The following is a 21671-nucleotide window of genomic DNA, read 5'->3' on the forward strand; positions in this document are numbered from 1 at the left end:
AAAAACACATGCGCTAACAAGCCAGTTTCCCGGTCTCTCAGGTGTGACTTAACAGACCTGCCAGCAAGAGCTGCCATGTGGTATCTCCACAGTGTTAACTGAGTGGAAACTCTGCAATCAAAAAGGAAGGTAGTAACACATAGACTTTGAATAGCAGCTTCCCACTTCCCACTGGTAAGTTCATTGCAAGCTGCGATTTCGGCCAGGTAATTTCAAAAGTAGCATCCCCTTGATGAAAATGAAGCAAAGTATTTACAGATGTCACAATGACATGAGACTCTGAAGAGGACAGGGCTCTAGTTTACATACTCAGGTGTGCCAAGTATACTATTCAGTACATCTCCACTGTGTTAGAAAATTCTTGAAGGTAAGAATGCTCTCTGGTTCTGTTCTGCATACACAAGTCCTTCCCTCCTGACAAACCTGGGCTGCTTATAGGACAACTGGTCAATTATCCTTAGTAACAGAGACTCTCCAGAGGATAACAAGTGTTGGCTCTGTTTCGTTTCATCAGATCATTACTTGTTAAGTAGGCTGAAGGCACTTAGAAGTTTTCTGACTGTCCTCAACTTCAACAAACAAATTTGGCTTGTTTGTACCTCTCCTTGTCACTTATTTAATCCCACGGAGTCCCTGTTGTCAAATTCATGCTTGTAACGGAAGACTGTTCTTCGGTTCATGGTTGTCTTTCAGGATACCCAGATCCTAATTACCCCCACCCTGATAAATTTCATCTGCATCCACTCAGCTCAAAGGCTGGACAGTCACTTGGCCTGCAAGGGCTCACCCCTTAAACACAGGAGACTAAAAACCAGAAGAAAAACTCTACCATAGTCGTCTCTTGGAAAAAAGAAAAATACTCTCTTTGAGTCACTGTTAACACAGAACAGCAATTTCACGGCTTGCAAAGAATGCTAAATGTGGTAAATTCCCACAAGTGGTCAGTTATGCATGATTCATCACTAACAAATGAGCAAAATTATTCTAATTGTATTATTACCTTATGGAAGCACTATACTGAGTTTTTTTTTTTTTTTTTTTTACAAAAATCTTGATTTCTACAGCAATCCTTTAAGCTATATAGCATTACCTCAATTTTATTAATAAGCCTGAGAATCAGAAGTAACTTTCTCGACACCATATTCTAGTAAGTGGTAGATCTATATTTTAAACAGATAACTATGCAGAACAGGTGCTAGAGTCCATTAATTCAGGTTTTAAAAAAAAGTAATTCAAGTGCCAAATTTACAGATAAAAATGGAGAAGGCTAGAGAGGAGGGAAAAAAAAAAACTTCCCTGTTTTAAAAAAAAAAAAATCCTGCTGTATTTCATTTTTTGGAACATATTTCTCCTTCCCCACTGATCTCACAGGTGCTGTTTATGACAACACACACATCTGTAGGGGTGAACTGACATACACAAGTAGGACAGCCTGAACCCTCTCCCTATATTTAGATCCTTCTGCTCAGCTCTTAATTGAATAATTTAATCAGGACCCTCTAGAAGGGAAACACATCCATATTCATCACAGGCATCAAAGGAAACATCTTTACAAGTTATATCCTTTTACAAACCAACATATGGTCTCACGCCATTCTCCCAATTGTTGAACTCCTCCTCTGGGAAGAGCATGGAATTTTATTTCTTTTTATCACTTGAAAAAATCACTTCCCTCCTAATTCAGTAAAACTGGGTGGAGGCCACTTCCTCCACAGGTGAGAGAAATAAAACTTGTTGATCTGTCATTGTCAGGAATTTTAAAGTTAACTATTTATTCTATGTACTTTCAAAATAGAAACAAAAGGCAGACTAAGTCCAAAATAAGAAATCAGGGCACATGTCCCACACTTTTAAATAAAACCCCTACAATTTTTCTGTCACCGTAAGAGGTTTCTAAATGAGAAAACAAGAGCCCTTCACTTGGAGTGAAGAGAGGTAGGCTGGAAAGGCAGCTCGCGCTTAGAAGCCGTACTCTGAAAAAAACACCTCTCTGAGCTTCAGTGTACTTTTCCACAAAATTCTGATTCCACCACCTATTCTGCCCGGGTGTTACAAGGCGCACATATGAACATGCAAAACTGATCTGAAAATTACAACATGCTGAAAAATGTAATATATTTTATTAATACAACAGTTTCACAAATAAGGAACTTAATTTGAATACTATGTACATACAAAAAAATCGGAAGTTTCTGCCCTAGTTTTGTCTGTTCCATCAAGTTCTAACTTTATAAGAAAGAGAGAGGGGGGGAGGTGGGAGCAGGGACAGAAAAGCACTAGGGACATGGCACTGAACAAGAGAGACAAAAGGCAGATTTTTAAAAGTCTGTACCTTCATGAGACCTACATTCCAGCGGTCAGAGAAGGCCATACGAAGAGGGTGACATTTGAAGAGAGGCCTAGAAAGGCTGAGCCATAGGGACAAGTGAGGCAGCTCACTGCGCAAGGGGACGGAGGCAAGGGGCAAGTGTGAGAGCGGAAGTGGACCAGGTAACGGGAGCAGACACACGGAGAGCCCACACGGGGAGCCAACCCAGGGACGTCCCAGCCTGCACTGTGAACAGAGCTGGGGACCACAGGGGAGATGTGAGCAGAGCTTGACAGGATGACTATGGGTCACCCCCTGAAAGAATGGAACCTGGAAGTAGCGGGAGTGGTGATAGTTGTAGTAGTGGCACCAGCCAGAACAAGGGGGACCAATTAGGAAGCTACGGCAATTGCGGTTTGAGAGGGTCAAAGGTTTGGATCAGTGGGGCAGAATAGATCCTGGATATATTCTGAAGGTATGGCCATGAACAAATACACTTTATTGCTAAAGTAAACAAAGAAAACAACCATAAAATTGTAGAAATCGGTTTAATTTTTAGACATGCAAAATCCCATGTTATAGAATTCTGAGGGGAAGTGTCTGAGGTGAGGTGGAATGAAAGGTCACTGGAGAAGCAGTCCAAGAACTATCACAGGAACAGCAGGGAATGAGTAACGACTGGAAACTAAAATCTCTAGGAAATGAAGGTAGATAGATGATGGGGACCGGGGCAGTAAAGCACTGATAAGGAAGGAAAGTGAGAGGTGCAAAGTGACATGATATTCAAAGCTGGGTGTTTCTTTCTTTTTTTTTTTTCTTTTTTAAAAGATTTTATTTATTCATTTGACACAGATAGAGGTCACAAGTAGGCAGAGCAGCAGGCAGGGACAGAGGGGGAAGCAGGCTCCTGCCAAGCAGAGAGCCCAATGCGGGGCTCAATCCCAGTACCCTGAGATCATGACCCGAGCCGAAGGCAGAGGCCCAACCCACTGTGCCACCCAGGCTCCCCAAAGCTGGGTGTTTCTATGGAGGACTGAAGAAGAGTGTGGTGGTGGCAATGAACAGGGCCCTTCCAGGCACCATGGTACGAAGGCTGGGAGAGAGAACAGCCACGCCTTGAGACAGCTGCAAGGGAAGCAACATCCTCAGAAGAACATACACAAACATATTCCTGTTCTAAATAACCCAGATGTCTAACAATAATGGAATAATTAAATAAATTATGATACATCTGGCAATGATATAACTGTTAAAAAAGAAAAAAAGATAGACTTCCATGTCTAACAGTTCCAGAAAGAAAAACCATACCGTTAACTGTTCAGTTAGAAAAAAGTTGCAGACCAATATATACAGTATGGTTCCATTTCAAAAATACAAATAGAAACAAAAACTGTACAGGTATAACATGGGTATATTTTGAAAGGCTGGAAGGAAATGCACAAAACCAAGTAAGTGGTTCCCTCTAGAGCTGAGCTGGAAGGAGGGGAGTGCAGAAGATTGTTACTTAAAACTAATTATAATGTTTTCAATTTTAAAACCCCAATAATAAAAATAAATAAAAACTAAAGAGGGTAACATTATTCTACATTGCTCTGTAAGACAGTATTATGACCAAGAGGTGGCAACATATATCTTTTAATAAAGGAAAACATAATTGAAAGTGTTTCTGCACAGAGTGGAAATATCATTGCACTGGGATTTTTAAGAGAAATCTATTCCTGTGTACAGAGTTGGAATATATGACTTAAGTCCAGGTGAACAGGATATGGATGGGAATGCGCTTTCTTATTAAGCAATTCAGCCATATGATCAAAAACTTCAATTTTACAAAATGCATATTATAACAAAAAATAATTTTTCTCCCATTCTAGTCCCTTAGTCCCCTTTCCATTAATAATTCAAATATCCTTCAAACTTTTTAATGCATGAATTTCTTAGCCCCCCAAAAAATTTTGTATTACTCAAATATCTTCAAAAGCAATTTGGTCCTGTCACTTTTCCAGTACATAAATCTATTACTTGGAAGGATGAAATAATTTATAAAAATCAAAGTTTACACAATCACTGAAACAAACATTGACATTAACCAGATTTCAGTCTCCTCCACATGACAATCAAAGACAGCCTGTTTTCGACCTGCCAAAAACTAGATTGGACTTACAAAGTCTGCTTGGTCACCTTGGAGAAAAAACTGAACAAAACAGTAGCAGCCCTCTTCCAGAATAGGACAAGCTCCCTCCTGCTAAGAGCTAAAAGAAGCAAATGCAACATCTCCCACTGCGTTAGAGGGAAAATGCTTTAGATATAAGCAAGCATAACCTACAGAAATTGATGAGCGCTGTACAATAAGTGCCGCTTTCTCTGCCTCAGTCACATGTTCAGTCCGGTCCTATCGTGAACTTTTCCACAGGAACTTAGTTACTAGTCAGAATGGAAACACCTAGTCAAGCTCTCAGAAGGCTTCAGAACCCAAATTCTCCTCCTTTAGACATTCAACTACTAAGAGAATTTTAGTTTTCACGAATTCACAACGTAATTGAATAAATTCTTTAAGTGCTTACCACCAACAGAGACCTGCAGTAGAAAGAAAATGAGAAAATGAGTATGGTACATTTCCCACCACCACCAAGCTTAGAGTTAGGAAGTATGTCAGAGAGAGAAGGGAGAATCATCCTACAAGGACGACTGCGATAAGAGTCACATAACGTTTATCTAAGGGGCAATACACATACAGGGAGAATGGCCAACAAATGTATGCTTTTTTTTTTTTTTTTTTGCTACGACTACATCTCGCATGCATCCTGAGCTTTGTTACCTACTATGCAATAAAAATACAAATTGAGTTCAACTGACTGTCAAGCAGTCACATCAGTAGGAACAATAAAATGGATAATCCAAAGCAGCCTTAATAGAAATTAACCTCTGTAGACATTTTTCCAAAGAAGACATACAGATGGCCAACGGGCACATGAAAAGATGCTCAACATCACTAAGCATCAAGGAAATGCAAATCGAACCACAATGAGGTATCACCTAACACCAGTTAGAATGGCTTTTATCAAATTGTCAAGACGGCAAGAAACAACAATTTTTGGTGAGGACATGGAGAAAAAGGAACGCTTGTCCACAATTGATGGGAATGTAAACTGGTGTAGCCCCTATGGAAAAGAGCATGGAGTTTCCTCAAAAAATTAAAAATAAAAATACCATGTCTTCCAGCAATTCTATTACGGAGTACCTACCTGAAGAAAATGAAGACACTAATTCAAAAAGATATATGCATCCCTACGTGCACTGAAGCATTATTTACAATAGCCGAGATATGGAAGCAACCGGTGTCCAATTACAGATGAATGGAAAGAGGATGTGGTACACACATACACACATGCACACACACATGCAAACACACACAGAAATACTACACAGCCATAAGAAAAGAATGAAATCTTGCCATTTGTGACACACAGACAGCCCTTCAGGATATTATCCCAAGTGAAATAAGCCAGCTGGAGAAAGACAAATACCACAAGATGTCACTTATGTGCAGAATTCTAAAAACAAACAAACAAACAAACAAAACAAAACCCAGACTCACAGACATACAGAATAGACTGGTAATTGCCAAAAGGGAGAAAGGTTGGGGGAAGGGAGCAAAATGGATGAAAGGCTCTAAGAAGTCCAGACTTCCACTTATAAAACAAATAAATCAGTCAATAATATAGTATTAACTTTGTAAGGTGACAGATGATAACCAGGCTTATTGTGGTGATCATTCACAATGTATACAAATGTCAAATCACTATATCGTATACATGAAGCTAACATAATATTGTACATCAATTATATCGCAATGAATTTTTAAAAAATTAACCTGTTTTTGGAATGTATGATGTTCTTTCAAAGAAAGATTTTAAGTCCGTATCAGTTTGTTTACAATATTAAATACTGATATTGTTTACACTAGTATTTTATACCCTGACATGCCTGTTCAAGATTCAAATACTGCTGTGGAAAGATCTCTAAGTAGTTGATACAGTCAGTTATCTAGAATGGTTTTATTATATTATAAACACAAAAGCAAACAAATTTTATCATATAAATCTCTCCTCCTCTTGAAATTCTTACTGTAAACGAAAAACAGCCTTCATTGAACATCCGAAACACACCAATTTGAAGACTCAACAAACTCTCATCACCATCACGACCAACTTCAAAGACAGGGAGTTGTCACACACGTGGGTCAATGGGTGCCATCATAGGAGCACATCTATGGTCTCCACCAATTTTCAGCAGAGCTCAGGTATTCAAAAAGAATCAAAAATCATCCTCATGATATACCACCATCACCACCACCACTCGCAGTGAAACACCAACTGCTGCTCTGACACCTTATACCTATTGACTCCTGTAATCCTTACAAGAATCCTGAAAGGACTATTTCAGAGATGATGAAGCAGAGGTATAGAAAGGCTAAGGAGTTTGCCAAGGCAACCAGTCCACCACCCTGCCCCTCCTAAATAACCTCCTCCTGTGTCTCATGCATAAAAGCAGAAAGACAGGTAAGCAGGGATTTGTTCATAATTTTATTTTAATCCCTCCAATCCTTCCCTTCCCAACTTATTTTTATTTTCATGTTCTTTCCTTCTTGATAACTTTCCACTTTCCTAGAATATGGGGAAAACCAAGAATTTTATCAGGGCAGCAATGACAAAATTAAGTTCATTTTAACCTAAAGAGGCCAAAATAAGGACAAGAAGTCATAAGCTATAACAAGACATAAGGAAATTGTACCATGGCTTCACACCAACAGACCATATATGTGTTCAACTCTTAATATTCTTTTAAGTCAGTGGAACATTAAAATTAAGCTCCTTTTAAGAAATGCCTTTTCTTTGTATTTCCACGGATTATTCTTAGGGTTCTTCACCAAAAACATAAACAGATCAAAACAAAATTACTGGCTTATTTTTTTAAGGTAATACTTTTCCACTCAAGCAAATGTAGAGGTGGAGAATATTTTAAGTATCCGTAAAATATTAAAATATTCCTTCTAATGGTTAATACACAGCTGACAGTCACAATGTTATCTACACATAACGACAAAAAGTAATAGTCTGAACTCTGGGCTCAGTGGGTGAGGGAATGAGCAGCAGGGAGAAGATAAAGCCAACCGTGTACTGGTAGGGCAGAAACATCGGCTGGGGGTACCATGGCTTCAAATTTTACCTGCCTTCTAAACCCCCTCTTCATGCTCTTCGGCAGGGTCTCTCAGTCTCAGCATCATGGACTGTCAATGGGATCGATGCCCTCTACCTACTGGAGGCTGGTAGAATCACTCTTGTCCTGCCTCCCCTTCTTGTGACAACCCAAAATTTCTCCAGACCTTGGCAGATAAACTGCTGCTCTACTCCTCTACACTTTCCTCCCCTTTTCTCCTTGTAGACTAAGTGCTTCAGGCCTCAACCCCTCTTTTTAGCTCCACTTCTAGACACTAGGAAACAAGGAATTACTGATCTCTTCAAGGACGGGCAAGAAATGAGGTCAAGCACACATATCCTTTTTTCTTCTCTCTTCTTCTCCTCAACCAAAAAAAAGCAGAAACAGGAGAGCCTGGGCGGCTCAGTTGGTGGAGTGTCTGATCCTTGATTTCAGCCTGGGTTATAATCTCAGGGTCCTGGGATTGAGCCATGGCCGTGTTCAGCAGGGAGTCTCCTTGAGATTCTCTCTCTCCCTCTGCCCCTGTCCCGACTTGTGCATGCACACTCTAATATAAATAAATAAATCTTTAAAAAAAAAAAAAAGGGCAGGAACAAAACAATCAATTATCAGAATTAACCAGTATGGCTTGAGCACCTACGACAGGTATCATACATGGCCAAGTGCTGCTAGGTATAAAAGACATAGTTCATACCCACAATGAACTTTAATCAAAATGAAAAAATTCACTCATCAAGTACCTACTGTGTGTCAGGCCAGAAGTTCTTAATGCTGGTGGACATTAAACTTGCTTGTAATAATTGTATAAAAGCTCTCCACCATAACCCTTGAATAGAATCCCCTAGCGGCAGGCCCATGGATTTCTGCAGTGATTGTTCAAGGGATTTTGATGGACAGGCCAGGGAGGACAATCGTGCAATCATAAAGACACTGCCGCTTAACCCCAAATAACTCAGTCTAAAGGGGTAATAAGATAACCATAATAAAGGCTATTAAAACAAAAGCTAGACTAGACAAGCTGATTTGTACTGATCATCAAAGTTACAAGATTTTTAGTGCAAGTCTAACATTTACGGCCACTGGTTCAACCTTGTCAACTGTAGAGGACATGCCTTATGAAGTAAACACACGTCAAAACCACAGAAGGGCAGGAAGCAAGAGCTCTATCAACTGCATCAGCTTTCTTTCTCAATCCCTCGATTTTAAAGTCTATCCCAGTTATAAAAGAAACACCTTCAAACTAGGAATATATAACATTAGTAATGCTGCTTGTTATTTAACTTTTCTTATTGTGGTCTCCTTTTACTGATAAGATTGCTTCTTGGAGGCAGAAACTGAAGTATACATTTCTCTGTCCCTCCCCCAGATAGAGCAGACACCCAGCGAGGTGTACAAGTCACTAGCTGAAATGATTCATTCGGGCTTAACACAAAGCAGAACCCCACAGTGAGGATGTACCTTCTTAAAGGAGCCCTTCCCAAAATACAATCAACTCAGCCTGCCCAATTTGACAAAACTCTTCAGTGTTTAAATGCAAATAAATGCTACAAATACAGTTTGTGTGGATGTTAATCAAGTTAATTTTGTTCACAGTTAACAGGAAAACATTTAAAACCAATCAAACATTCCCTCAAGCCTGAACAGACTAAATGGAAATCCTGAGCACACAAACAAGAACACAAGGAAAATAAAGACAGTGTTATTAATCATGCCAGACTGCAAAGCCAGCAATGGACAAGAAGCAAAACAGGAAGCTGTAACAGATGAGACGGCAGGCCATATACAATCTGCCACCCTGGGTTCCAGCAGGGGCTAAATGCTAACGCAACATGTGCTGCCTTATTATTCCCCTTCACAAAAATCTAGTCTCTGATAAAATTAAGACCCATTTTCCAGCGGGGAGCAGTCACCTTCCCTCTCCTGTTCAGCTTTTAGAGTCTGAGGCTGACCAAGGCATATCAGCTCAGGGTTCCTACTCATACTCACTCAGAAAAACGAGGGAATGGGTACCGGGCCAAGTGGTATCTGTAAGTGACATTTCAAAAAGTTTTCCCCCACCAACTCTGAAATGTTCGCAGATCACCTAAGGGGTGCCTGGCCAGCTCAGTCATAGAGCATGAGATTCTTAATATTGGGATTGTGAGTTCGAGCCCCACAATGGGTGTAGAGATGACTTAAAAAAAAATAAAAAATCGAAAAGAAAGGAGATGGTGAAGCAGAAAATGGTGACAAATAATTTTACTCTGTCTAGCAGCTCAGTAAAAACTCCCTTAATGCCGAGGTAAGACTGAGTATGCTTCAGTCAGGTATGGACCTCAGCCACAAGCAGCAGATGCCTCCCTTATGGACAGTGCATGAGAAGCCTTTTTTTACACCCATGATCACTGTTATCCTTAAGAGAAAATCTGGGAAAGTAAATGCTAATGCCTTTTTAAATTATTTTCATTGTCTAAGAATTTCTACTACACAAGAGGACTTTTCTCACTTTGACACCTTACAAACTATTCCATTTCAATAATCAAAACCATATTCCAAAACCACCACCGTGTCTATGAATAAGAAAATGCCACTGTAAACAGAGTCTAATGCTGCAACCCAGGCAGGAGATAAAGAGGCCCATTTTGTCATACTCTATGAAGTACTGGTGCCTCTCGGGTTCATCAATCACTTCAGTTGACTGAGAAACTGCATATAAATGATAATCCCTAACAGGCTGGGAACACCTCACCTTCTTCCCAGACTCTGACCCCCAAATCATGTCATGGAGAGCAGAGTATGATCAAGGAAATAAGATGGAGAAGCCCTGTCTCTTGTGACTGTGGCTTATATATACCATGTACCTCCCAGTAACTTCGGCTTTGCTTAGGCACAGCTGGGAAATTCTAGCTTCAGTGACAAAAACCTAACTTAACACAATAAAGTAAAAGACATCATCCCTATTCCAGTGAGGAATCTGACCAGGACACAGGAGAACATTTTTTATTAGTAGCTAGCATTTCATGTATTTTAAATTGTCTGTTCATGTCCTTTACCAATCTTGTTTTTCTGGGGTGTTATTTTCCTATTGATTTTAGAAGTTTCTTACATAGAAAAATAACTTGCTGCAAAGATGTTACCTAAAAGGTCGTTACTTTTAAGTCCATGTTTAGCTATCTGCGTGCATTTGGCCACATAAATGCTGTCAAATATATAAAATTTTCCTTTACGGTTTCTGCCTTCCACATTTAAAAGAGCTCTACAGCTGGCTATTAATTACCCCTCCTGTCTCTTGATGAAATGGCACAAATCAATCTCCCCCTTTCCTTCTGACACTATGACAAGGATCCATGCCAGAATCTTTCTACACTGAGTGTGTATTACTCCACTGGAGGAAAAAAAAAAGTAACACTAATGAATACTATAAAAAAAGCCTCAGATAAATTTGAATACTTATCGTTAAAAGCTCTGGACAATTTAAGCAACTTCTTTAAATCATTAAAGGGCATCCTTCTTAGCTCAATTACTGTATTTTTCTCAAAAACCTTTATCTACAATTGTCAGGGAAATGCTCCATCTACAAATTCCCAAACTTGATATTTCACAATTTCATTACCAGGATTCCCATTGCTTAACTGTTCTCAATTCATTTAAGTCCATTAGACTTCTTATAACCTACGACCCTTTATCTAGATTAGATTTCATACTGCTCTCATTAACATTCTAGACTCTACAGCACATTGATTTTTATAAACAGCTAGCATTTTCTGCATGTTTACTATGCACCAAATCCTATACTGAGCATAAAATGCACCTACCCTCTCCCGGACTTGAACACCTCTGAAACCAGGAACTTTACAATCGGTGGTAAGTCCTATCTAATTGATGTTTGTTTGTTTGTTTCCCCTCAAGTAGCACATGAAATAGTGCACTGAAATAATCATCAGCATCTTAACTAGATGAAATATAAAAGTAAAACCCATTTCATCTTACTATCAGTCCTGAGGCTAATACTATTATCTCTATTTTTCAGACAAAGAAAAGCGAGATACCAAAGCCAATGGTAGCTTCCCCCAAAGTTATAAAAAGCAAGTAAGTGGTGGGGCTTAGACTTCAACCCAAGCAATCTGACTCTAGAGCCTCATCTCTTAACTGATTTCTATGCCTAGGCCAGAATCATCATTACCAACAACATTTCTCTCCAATTTTACTATCAGGCCATGAAGCTATCCCAGAAAGTAACAATTACCTAATCCACAGCCACATCAAATTTCCCACCAGGCTTTGTCCTTGCTGGTTAGACTCTGAATTCTCCGTAGACTCCCTGGCACACTACCAACAATGGTTCTTTCAAAACTTCTTCACTGTTCTTAAACTTCCTACCATTTGCCGAGTCACCCACATCACCATCCCAGTAAGGGACTCATCTCCCACACTAATGGGAAAGGCAGCGCAAGCTGGCACAAGTTCTGCCATCTCCTTTCTTCTAATGGACCCCATTCTGCTTCTCTCTCGGACAACTCTCCCTCCTTTTCAAGGTTAATGTTTTGTCACCTGTGCTCTAGGTCACTAATTCCATCATCTTGAATTGCTCTGTCCATTAACTTCTTTCCTTCAACCTTTGGAATCAAAGAGATCGCATCTACCTTTGAAATATAAGTCACTCAAGGACATGAGAATCTAGTTCTCATTTCTTCTTCTTTTTTTTTTTTAAGATTTTATTTATTTGACAGAGAGAAATCACAAGTAGGCAGAGGGGCAAGCAGAGAGAGAGAAAGAGAGGGAGAAGGAAGCAGGCTCCCTGCCTAGCAGAGAGCCTGATGCAGTACTGGATCCCAGGACCCTAAGATCATGACCTGAGCTGAAGGCAGAGGCTTAACCCACTGAGCCACCCAGGCAGCCCCTCTACTTCTCATTTCTTAATATGCTCTGTGTCTCTTCATATCTGTATTCACCTGATTATTCTCCTTCATCATCCAACATTTTCCCACTCTGAACCTACTTCTACAATCTCTCTTGCCCATGATTTCTGGTTTCACTTCTCCTCTGACCCCACATTCTTCCAATTTCTTCTTCCATCCACTTTAAATATGCCTCTTCTTGGGGCGCATCAAAATTATCAAATTAATGGTATATGTAATATCCCTCTTCCATTAAAAAGACATGTTTTCTTTCAATCTAAACAAACAGAAGATCACGCATTTACCTAACTAAACGACCTAATTATAATACTTGAAAGATAATTAGTTCCCCCTTTTTTTTTTCTTGTGGTGTTTGTAACTGAAAGAAAAAAAAAACCTTAAAGGTCTGAAATACTTCCACTTTGCATAAGCACACCGCAAAGAAACCACAAAAGATAGACAAGGAAAGGAAAATGAATGAACAGTTTGAGTAACCATACCCTAACCATCTGAGATTATAGCAAAAAAATATCTATAGTACAGCTACCCTAAAATTAAGGAGAAACTACAAGTAAAGCATTTAAAAATTATGTATATAAATATATTTTTGAATCAATAGCTAGACCCCTCTATCCTCCTCTTTGCAAATACGACATAGTAAATATTTATTTATATTCTGAGCTCAACAGCATCTAGATGCATAAGTAACTGCCATGTGTGTATGTATTCTTTCTTTAAATTCAAGGGCATGTCTCAAGAAAATTAGTTAAGAAACCAATTCACCACACCTTAGATCTGGGTTTTTGTTTTTTTTTTTTAAAGATTTTATTTATTTATTTGACAGAGATCACAAGTAAGCCGAGAAGCAGGCAGAGGGAGAGGAGGGAAGCAGGCTCTCTGCTGAGCAGAGACCGATGTGGGACTCGATCCCAGGACCTTGAGATCATGACCTGAGCTGAAGGCAGCGGCTTAACCCACTGAGCCACCCAGGCACCCAGATCTGGGTTCTTAATGAAGGAACATAGAACTAAGCAGAGATTTGGGGGAAATGGCCAGGTATGGATTCCCTCAAACCTTCAAAAGCTGGATGTTTTATTTCCAAGAGGGAGTCTTGATTTGAGTTCTGAATGGAGCTTATAACAAAAACTACAAAGACATAAAACCACTCAAACACTGCAGTTCCTAGTATCTTCCTAAAACTCTGATGTGATCACTGGAGTTGAACTATTTATGAAAGTCTTGGATTTGTTCTGAAAAACAGCCTCTCTTACATAAATGAATGTTCTACAGAGCCTGTTCCTTTCTGCAAATCGGGCAGCAATAGTTGTAAAATGTTACTTTTTTACGTGATAGGACTTGTTGTACATCTCTAAAATTGACTCCATCTTAATAATGCATACCAAAATAAAGATTTTAACTTAGATTTTAAGTAATTACATTCATGCTACTGGCTCTGCCTTTTTTTTTTTTTTTTTTTGGAAGTTACTCCAGAGTAAGTGTTAAAAATTCTTCAGGTATTTTTGCTGCCAGTCAGAGGACAGATCACCACTATTTGCACTACCAAGTAATAGCAGAAAAGGAATATAAAGAGCCAAGAGATTTCAGTTTGGAAGGAAAAGGCAATACCCTTATTTGTTATCAAAGTATCCCTGCTAATCTTGGCACAAAAAGTAAAACCAGAGCTTCCAAGTTGTTAGAACACATCGATGTGCTAGGAGAGTGGCAAACCTGAAAAGGAAGTGGAAGCTCGGCACTCCTTCCCCTATGCACTTCTGCTTTCTGCTATTCCTGAGCTGAATCCTTTATAAGAAACCGGCAGTCTGGTATAGAAAGAGAGGAGAATAGAAAGAAAGAATGAACAGTAAAACCACATATAGAAGTAGCATTACAGAGAGCACCTCATCAACCTCATTTTGTGACTTAATATCAAATTCCTCTACCTCTTTGTAGGAAAATTATCCTTCTTGTCCTCAGACCTTTCCAATTCTCTCCTTAATACCCCCAGCTCCTTCCTTAAATACTCCAAACTTTAGCTTTCAGTTAAGAATATGATTTGCTTTTGAGAGGAGAGAAAATCTGTATAGCAGAATTGCCTGATTTAATTTGATCTTGATACAATCTTGGATCTCCCATTTTCTACCAAGGTCCCATTGATTAAATGAGACACAGAGCTTTTTCTTTTCCATCTCTAAGATTTAAAAAAAAAAAAAAAATCAATTTCAATCTGTAAAAAAACATCTCTCTGAGGTTATCAGACTTGATTCCTATTCAGCTAAATGTTAGGTACAAAGAAGTTGATGCCATGCCAAAAATTCTCCTTTCCTCCCCTCACGAAATTACACTGGATATGCTCAGAGCAAAACCTTAGGAACACAACGAAAGTAGCAGGAGAGGATAAACAAATGAGAACTCAACAGCTCTAAGAGTGCTCCAGGTTCTGGCTTTCCCTCTTCTAGTCTCTTTGGTGGGTGGCTCTAGGCAAGTTGGCTATCTTCTCTGGGCCTCAGACCACACAGTTTGAAATGAACCAATAGGATCAGAAAATCTTCAAAACAGCTTTTAACACTAAATATCTCTATTCTCTACGAAGGAAATTACACATCTTAATGTTTATGAACGTACTTGGCAAGGCTGTCCCATGGATGTCCTTCACCTGAAATATCATGCAATTTGGGTACTTGTGTATACAAGCTCACCAGGGCATATAAACGTTTTTGGATTGGAGCATCTTTGGATTGGAGGATGGGAATGAGCTGATATTGGATCCATGGTTCCTTCAGATTCTTCAACAGCCCGACCCAATAAATAAATAAATTAATTAATGTTTAAAAAGGGGTTTAGGATAACTGCAAGACTATACAAAAGTAGATATTAAATGTGGAAAAAAATTTCCAAGATTTGCCCTGAACTATTTTCATCTCAAAGCACAGTATCTAACAACTAAGAGAAGACTAATATTGATGAGATAAACTGAACTGCTAGAACTTTGCTCTTTGCTACCACCAGCCTGTGATAGTACAAGAAAAACACAAGGTGAAAAGAGCAGGGATTGTCCAGAAAAGCAGAGAGGAAAATAATTCAGCACTGAAATGCATTATTTTTTTGTCAGATTTACTCTTCTAATCATATTCTGCTTAAATATGTATAATGTAAACATTATGTTTCTTCTAAAGCACTCAAAAGAAGACAGCACCAGAAAACAGCCCAGAAGAGCACAACAGAGGGCAAATCTGTCTAAAAGTCTAAAAAGTAAGTCGTCATGTCCACACTGGAATAGTAAAACTCAGCAGAACAATGCTTATTTGAATATTCTCAACAGAAAAAGTTTATATATAAATTAACCTACATATACATAGTTATGTATGTTTACATATATATATATATATATATATATATATATATATAGTTAAAAGGTGCTAGAGTCAGATTGCCTGTTCATATCCCAGCTAAGATTATAAATCATAATCACTTACTAGTTATGTAGCCTGAGGCAAGACACTGAATCACTCTGAACTCAAGTTTCTTTGCCTGTAAAATGTGGTAACAATAGTACTTAGGTAAGTTTTGGGGCATAAATAAGGTATGACTATTTAAAATAAGCATATAAGAAAAACACAGAAAAATATTAACGACATTCTAAATCAAATTAGGGTCTATGATAAATATGATCCAGAGAAGAATCAATCTCATTTGATCTAGTACTTCCAATTATCACTTCCAAACTGTTTTTTATTTTATCAAGAGCAACTAGTAGGTGGGGGAAAAAAATAATGAAACACCCCTTTCTTTTCCTGACCCCACAAAGTCATTAGAAGTGGTAAGCAGAGACGTAGCTGAAAGAGGAGTAGAAATGAAAAGCAGAAGTAAAGGTCCTAGAGTAGCACTGCCCAGCACATCCTTCTGTGATGATGGAAATACACACTGTCCAACATGGTAGCCCCTAGCCACATGTGGCTAGTGCTACTGAGAAGATGAAAGTCAGTTTCACTCACATTAAAATCCCCCTATGTAGCTATTGCTACCTTATTGGACAGTACTTCCCGAGATGACCCATAAACTGAATAAAGATTGCAGAAATTTCAGCAAGAAACAAGAGTCTTCTTTTCCAAAGCTTATCATATATTCAATTCAAATTTCTTTGCTTTCAGTGGAGACCTGGTAACCGTGACTTGTTAAAGAAATAAAATGCCAGCTGATCCATCAATACAGTGCAACTCAGTGCTAATGAAAGGATCAGAGATAAGAAGCATGTGGTCTTCTGATATTCTAGAAGGTCCCTAAGGCCACGTTAATTTCAAGCTCACATGCAGCCTGATTCAGTACACTGGATCAGAGCTGTAAAGGTCCTTATCAGACCCCCATTGCATCTGTCTGTCTACTGCCAAATAGATAGTTCCTTAGACAATGCAGACTGAACATCCTTTTGTTTATCTTCAGTTTCTTCAAAAATTCAGAGTTCTGTAAGCCTTTCCCTCTTTAGAAACACTAGCGTTCCTGGGCAGCTCAGCCTTTCCACTATAAACAAAATCCATGTACCACCCATATCTGAAGTATAACGCCAGACTCCTGCTTAGCTGCCCCAGTAATATGGTTTAATTATGATGACTGAACTAATAGGCTGACATCATAGACTTTTACAGGCTGACCCCATGTCATCCTGATGTATCATTTTGCACCAGTTCAGTGCTGTAAATCAATTTAAGATCTCAAGCAGGTTGAAAAGGCTGGTAATGATGCTTTCTCTGCTGTCTCTGGAGACTCTACATTATACACAACTTACATTATTTATAAAGCCTCAATGATGCCTCCATTAGCCTTGTAAGACTACACAAATGAGATCTCTTATACACACACAACTTGGCCTTGATTATGTAGGCGACTACAGCTTAAATATAGTCATCTAATTACACCTCAGTTTCTTCTTTTTCCTATCTAACCGAGACATTAAATTTTATCTCTAACCCAGAATTACTATAAATCAAAATCACAATCTGAAATTTAGTTTTTAACATTTATTGTTAAATGATTAACTTAATGCTTTAATGAACTTAGTAGGAAAAAATTACTTAAATTGGTTAAGAGGTTAACATTTTTAATTGCCTAAAAATGGTCATTTCTCTAAAATGCAAAGGTCATCAGTTCTTCAAGGGTATAAAACCAATGGATGCTGCAAAAAGGAAAAATGTATTTAGTTACACACCTATGGTTGGAGGGGTCAAAACTAAATCAAGGACAAATCCCTACCCTCAGAAGAAACACGATCCTGCCTGTATTCTCCAGAGGCTCGCGCATCACCCACCTCTAGAAAATCATCTCTCATGACCCTGGTTACAGTTTCTTAAGAACTGCAGTATCACACAAATGTACACCACCTGCAGGGAAATATCAAATAACTGCAAATGGGAAAGAGGGAGGGAGAGAGGAGCACAAACTCCTTAAGCAGTCTAGTGTACTCAGGCCTGGCACCTACATCAGAATAACAATGATGCAAAATATTTCTACTACTTGAAAATGCTGGGGTCCTGGACATGGGTCCTGCCTTGATTTTTTTTTTTTTTTTAAATAGTGGTTCCAATACAGCTCAGCTACCTCCCATAAAACGTAAAGTGGTCATTATAAACGAGATGAAAAGTCAACATGGGCAGAGAACAGTTTTCTCATTGTGTCACTGAAAGTAGGCATGCTATCCACCACCGGCTATTAGAGCAAGAAATGTTCTGAAAGGAAGGCATTCTGTGGTTTAGGTGCCTAGAGTTCCAGCAACAGGATGACATACCGAAATCATGCAACTTCTGTACCACTGCACATACTTTGGAACTTGAGATGCACTGGAAAGAAGAGACCAGGAGGAGAAGAGGAAAAGGCCGGCTTGCCCCAGCACTCACGAAAACGATGCTTTCTCAAGGAGATGGTGCTGAGACGCGCTTCGGTGTCCAGAAGGGAAGCGTCTCACTATCTTGCACCGCAGACTGGAAAATCCTAAGCGCCTCGGAATAAACAAAAGCCGCAGCTACTGTAGCTGCGAGATCCGGCAGGCATTCGTTCCTCCTCCCTTCCCAAGTACATCAAGGAAACGTCCTCCCTTCCAGCCTACATGTATATTAAGCAACTAGAAAAACAAGCCCACGTTTGTCTCTCTCACACCCACTCCCCCCACCTTCCCGCGGCGGCCACCCCGAGAAGCACTAACAAAGACAGCGGAGTAAATGAACAGTTGTTCAACAGCGAACTCACAAATACACATGCAGTGAGGCAATCGAATCCGGTAAAGGGAAAGGAATGAGACGACACTTGGGAGACGCACGGGGTGTAGGCGGAAGAGAGAGAAAAAAAATCACGCGCCGCCGCCGCCAAGCCTTTGAATAAATTAGAGGGAATTTCGGTGCCGAACTTTCCTTGACCTCGACCCCCAAGGGGCTCGTGGGGGCCGAGAAAGAATCCCGTCTGGGATGCGGCGGGGCGCAGGGCACCGGTGTCCGCCTCGTGCCGGACCCGCACCGCGAGGCGCCGACCGCGGAGAGGGCAGCGCCCGCCGCTGTCCTCCCAAATCCCGCAAGGGTCGCCCGGGCCGGCGCTGGACACAATGGGCCGGCGAGCAGCGCGGACGGGCCTCGGCCCGGCTGCGGAAAGGGAAAGAGAAACGGGGAACGGGCGGAGGGGGAGGGACAGAGGGAGGGGAGGTCCCGCCGCAGCCAGGGCGGGGGGCGAGGCTCGGGGCCGAGGAGCGCGGCTTCCCCGCCGCAGACCCAACAAAGACGCAAGGGGAACCCCGGCCGAAACCTGCCGGGCCGGCTGGGCGCCACAGCAGGAGGAGGTGGCAGGTTCGCTCCTCGGAGCGGCAGGGAGGCGCCATCATGGGGGGGGGGGGTCCCCCGGTCCGCCCCACGCGGGGAAGAGCTCCCTCCCCACCGCGGCCCGCGTCACCGGCCCCGCACCACCGCGGCAGCCCCGCGGGCCCGCGCTTGCACCACAGGAGGCGGCGGCGGCGCTAGGAAGCCCTAGGCGCCGAGGGAGGGCGGGGACGCGGCAAAGGAGAAAGTTGGGTTCGGGTCTGTTTCGTTTTACCGGGTTGGCGGCGCGCCCGTCCGCGCCGGCGCACGAGTGGCCGGACGAGCGGGGTCCCGCGGCCCCGGTCCGGCCGGCGGGGCGCTGCGCTCGCAGAGTGCCTCCCCGCGCCTCGGCCCGGGCTGAGCCGCTCGGCCTCTCCTTCCTCCTCCCGCCCGCCCGCTCGCTCCCGGAGCCTGGATTGATCTGGTCGCGCTGGCGTCAGGGAGTCGGAGCCGCCCAGCCTCCACTGCTCGGCTGCCAATACCCGGCGCACTCGCCCGCCCGCACGCTCACTCGCTCGCACACACGCGCACCCGCGCGCCGCCGCCGCCGCCGCCGCGCGACCAGGGATCCTCTCCAAATTCCCGGCCGGCTAGCGCGAGCGAGCGCGGGGCCCGAGCCAGCCACCTCCCCCGGCCCCCCCCCCCCCCCCCTCGGCCCCACGCCCCGTTTATTCCGGGGAGAAAAAAACAGATTTCCTCCCCTGCTTCCTTTAGTCCGGCTGGAGCGGGCTTGGTGCATTATCCTCAAATGAAGTTCGGGGTGCAGTATCTATTTTCCGAACAGCTCATCACCCGTCTACCGCGCCCTCCGGATCGTTAAACGCGGAGTGCGTTTTTTGACAATTATTTTTCGAGGTTCTCCTTTCTATACCTAGTCTCCGTTGCTCTTCACTAACTTTCTGATGTTTTGCGAGCCCCAGAAGTTGCACGGACCCAGAATTGGGGAGTTTAGTACTATTGCATGTGCTTATACCAAAACCCGAATCAATATTATGTGTTTTGTGTCAGTTCAGTATCTAATGATTCAAGTAGGTAACCTAGTTGTTCCAAATAATGACAGATGCCACAACGGAACTCAATTTTTGATCCCATTTCTACAATCTTTTATATGACACCAACCCCTGAAAATAAAAACAAACTGGCTCTCATCTAAGCTAATCTGCATAGACATTGAAAATATCTTTTGGTAAGAATTAATTTTTCCCTTGGCTAGCTATCTGGAAGCTGGCATGAAATCTTGGATAATTACCATAATGGTGAGTTATGTTTAGAGAGGAATAATTACTCTGAGGAATAAATTTCTCAAAGAATCATTACCATCCGTATAAAGAAAATATCAAACACTGAGGTAAGTTAATAGTACTCTCCAATTGTTCATGGACCTTTACATGTCCACATTCTATTTTAAATTTTTATTTCCTTTTTTTTTTTTTTAAGACTTTATATATTTGACAGAGATCACAAGTAGGCAGAGAGAGAGAGGAGGAAGCAGGCTCTCCATTGAGCAGAGAGCCAAATATGAGGCTGGATCCCAGGAGCCTGGGATCATGACCCTGAGTTCATGGCCTGAGCCGAAGGTAGAGGCTTTAACCCACTGAGCCACCCAGGTGCCCCAATTCTTATTTCTTAATATTTCTGCATTCCATGTTTAATGATTCAAAGGAAATACAAGTCCCATAAAACACAGAAAATACCATTTGTAAATTATAGACTGGAGTATTTCAGTTTCTCTGTTAAACTATTTGAGCACTTCCTGGTCAAATCCTGGACCTCATCTTATTTTCCCTAAAAGCAGCATTTGACACAATTCGTCATTCTCTGCTCCTTGGAATAACAGCTGGAGTGAGCCTTGTGAAATGCCACTTAGATCAGGTCACTCCTCTGCTCAAAACCCTTCCCTGGTGACTAGAATGTGCTATATGCACAATGGAATTGTGAAATGCCACTTAGATCAGGTCACTCCTCTGCTCAAAACCCTTCCCTGGTAACTAGAATGTGCTATATGCACAATGGAACATTATTCAGTCATTAAAAAGAATGAAATACTGGCACAGGCTGCATGAATGAACCTTGAACAAAGACCACATATTGGATGCTTCCATTTCTACAAATTTCCAGAATAGACCTGTCTTTAGAGCCAGAAAGTAAAATGGTGGTTATCTATGTTTGGGAGAGTAGGAAAGTTGGGGAGGAGTGGTAGCTAAGGGTTACAGAGTTGCTTTTGGGGGGTTAAAAAAATAGTGTTCTAAAGTTAGTCTCTGATGGTATTTACGTAACTCTGTGGATATCCTAAAAGCCATTGAATCGTATACTTTAAATGGTAAATTATATAGTCTGTGAATTTTGTTTCAATAAAGCTGTTTAAAAAGACATGACAACTAAACCCAGTGTGTGATCCTTGATTGAATCCAGGATTGCAGGGGAAGCTATAAAATGACA

The 21671-nt window shown here is 41.2% G+C and overlaps 1 protein-coding gene across 4 annotated transcripts in view; it reads right to left on the reverse strand.

Annotated features, from left to right (window-relative positions):
- The window catches only part of SMAD1 (SMAD family member 1), a 74130-nt gene extending 54531 nt beyond the window's left edge, over positions 1 to 19599 (reverse strand). Inside the window, exons 1-3 of one of the 4 annotated variants that reach the window (XM_004757998.3) lie at positions 18637 to 19092; positions 18179 to 18381; positions 15876 to 15930 (exon numbers count right to left, since the gene is read on the reverse strand). The gene's annotated coding sequence lies outside the window, so the exon portion shown is untranslated. Of the gene's footprint in view, positions 1 to 15875; positions 15931 to 18178; positions 18382 to 18636; positions 19093 to 19467 lie in introns of those variants that run through there. The other 3 variants (XM_045078344.1, XM_004758000.3, XM_004757999.3) reach the window with 3 other exon arrangements.
- Between the last annotated feature and the right edge of the window lie 2072 nt (positions 19600 to 21671).

This window comes from Mustela putorius, unplaced genomic scaffold (assembly GCF_011764305.1).
Source record: "Mustela putorius furo isolate JIRA1106 unplaced genomic scaffold, ASM1176430v1.1 tig00000242_pilon_pilon_pilon, whole genome shotgun sequence".
Lineage (NCBI taxonomy): Eukaryota > Metazoa > Chordata > Mammalia > Carnivora > Mustelidae > Mustela > Mustela putorius.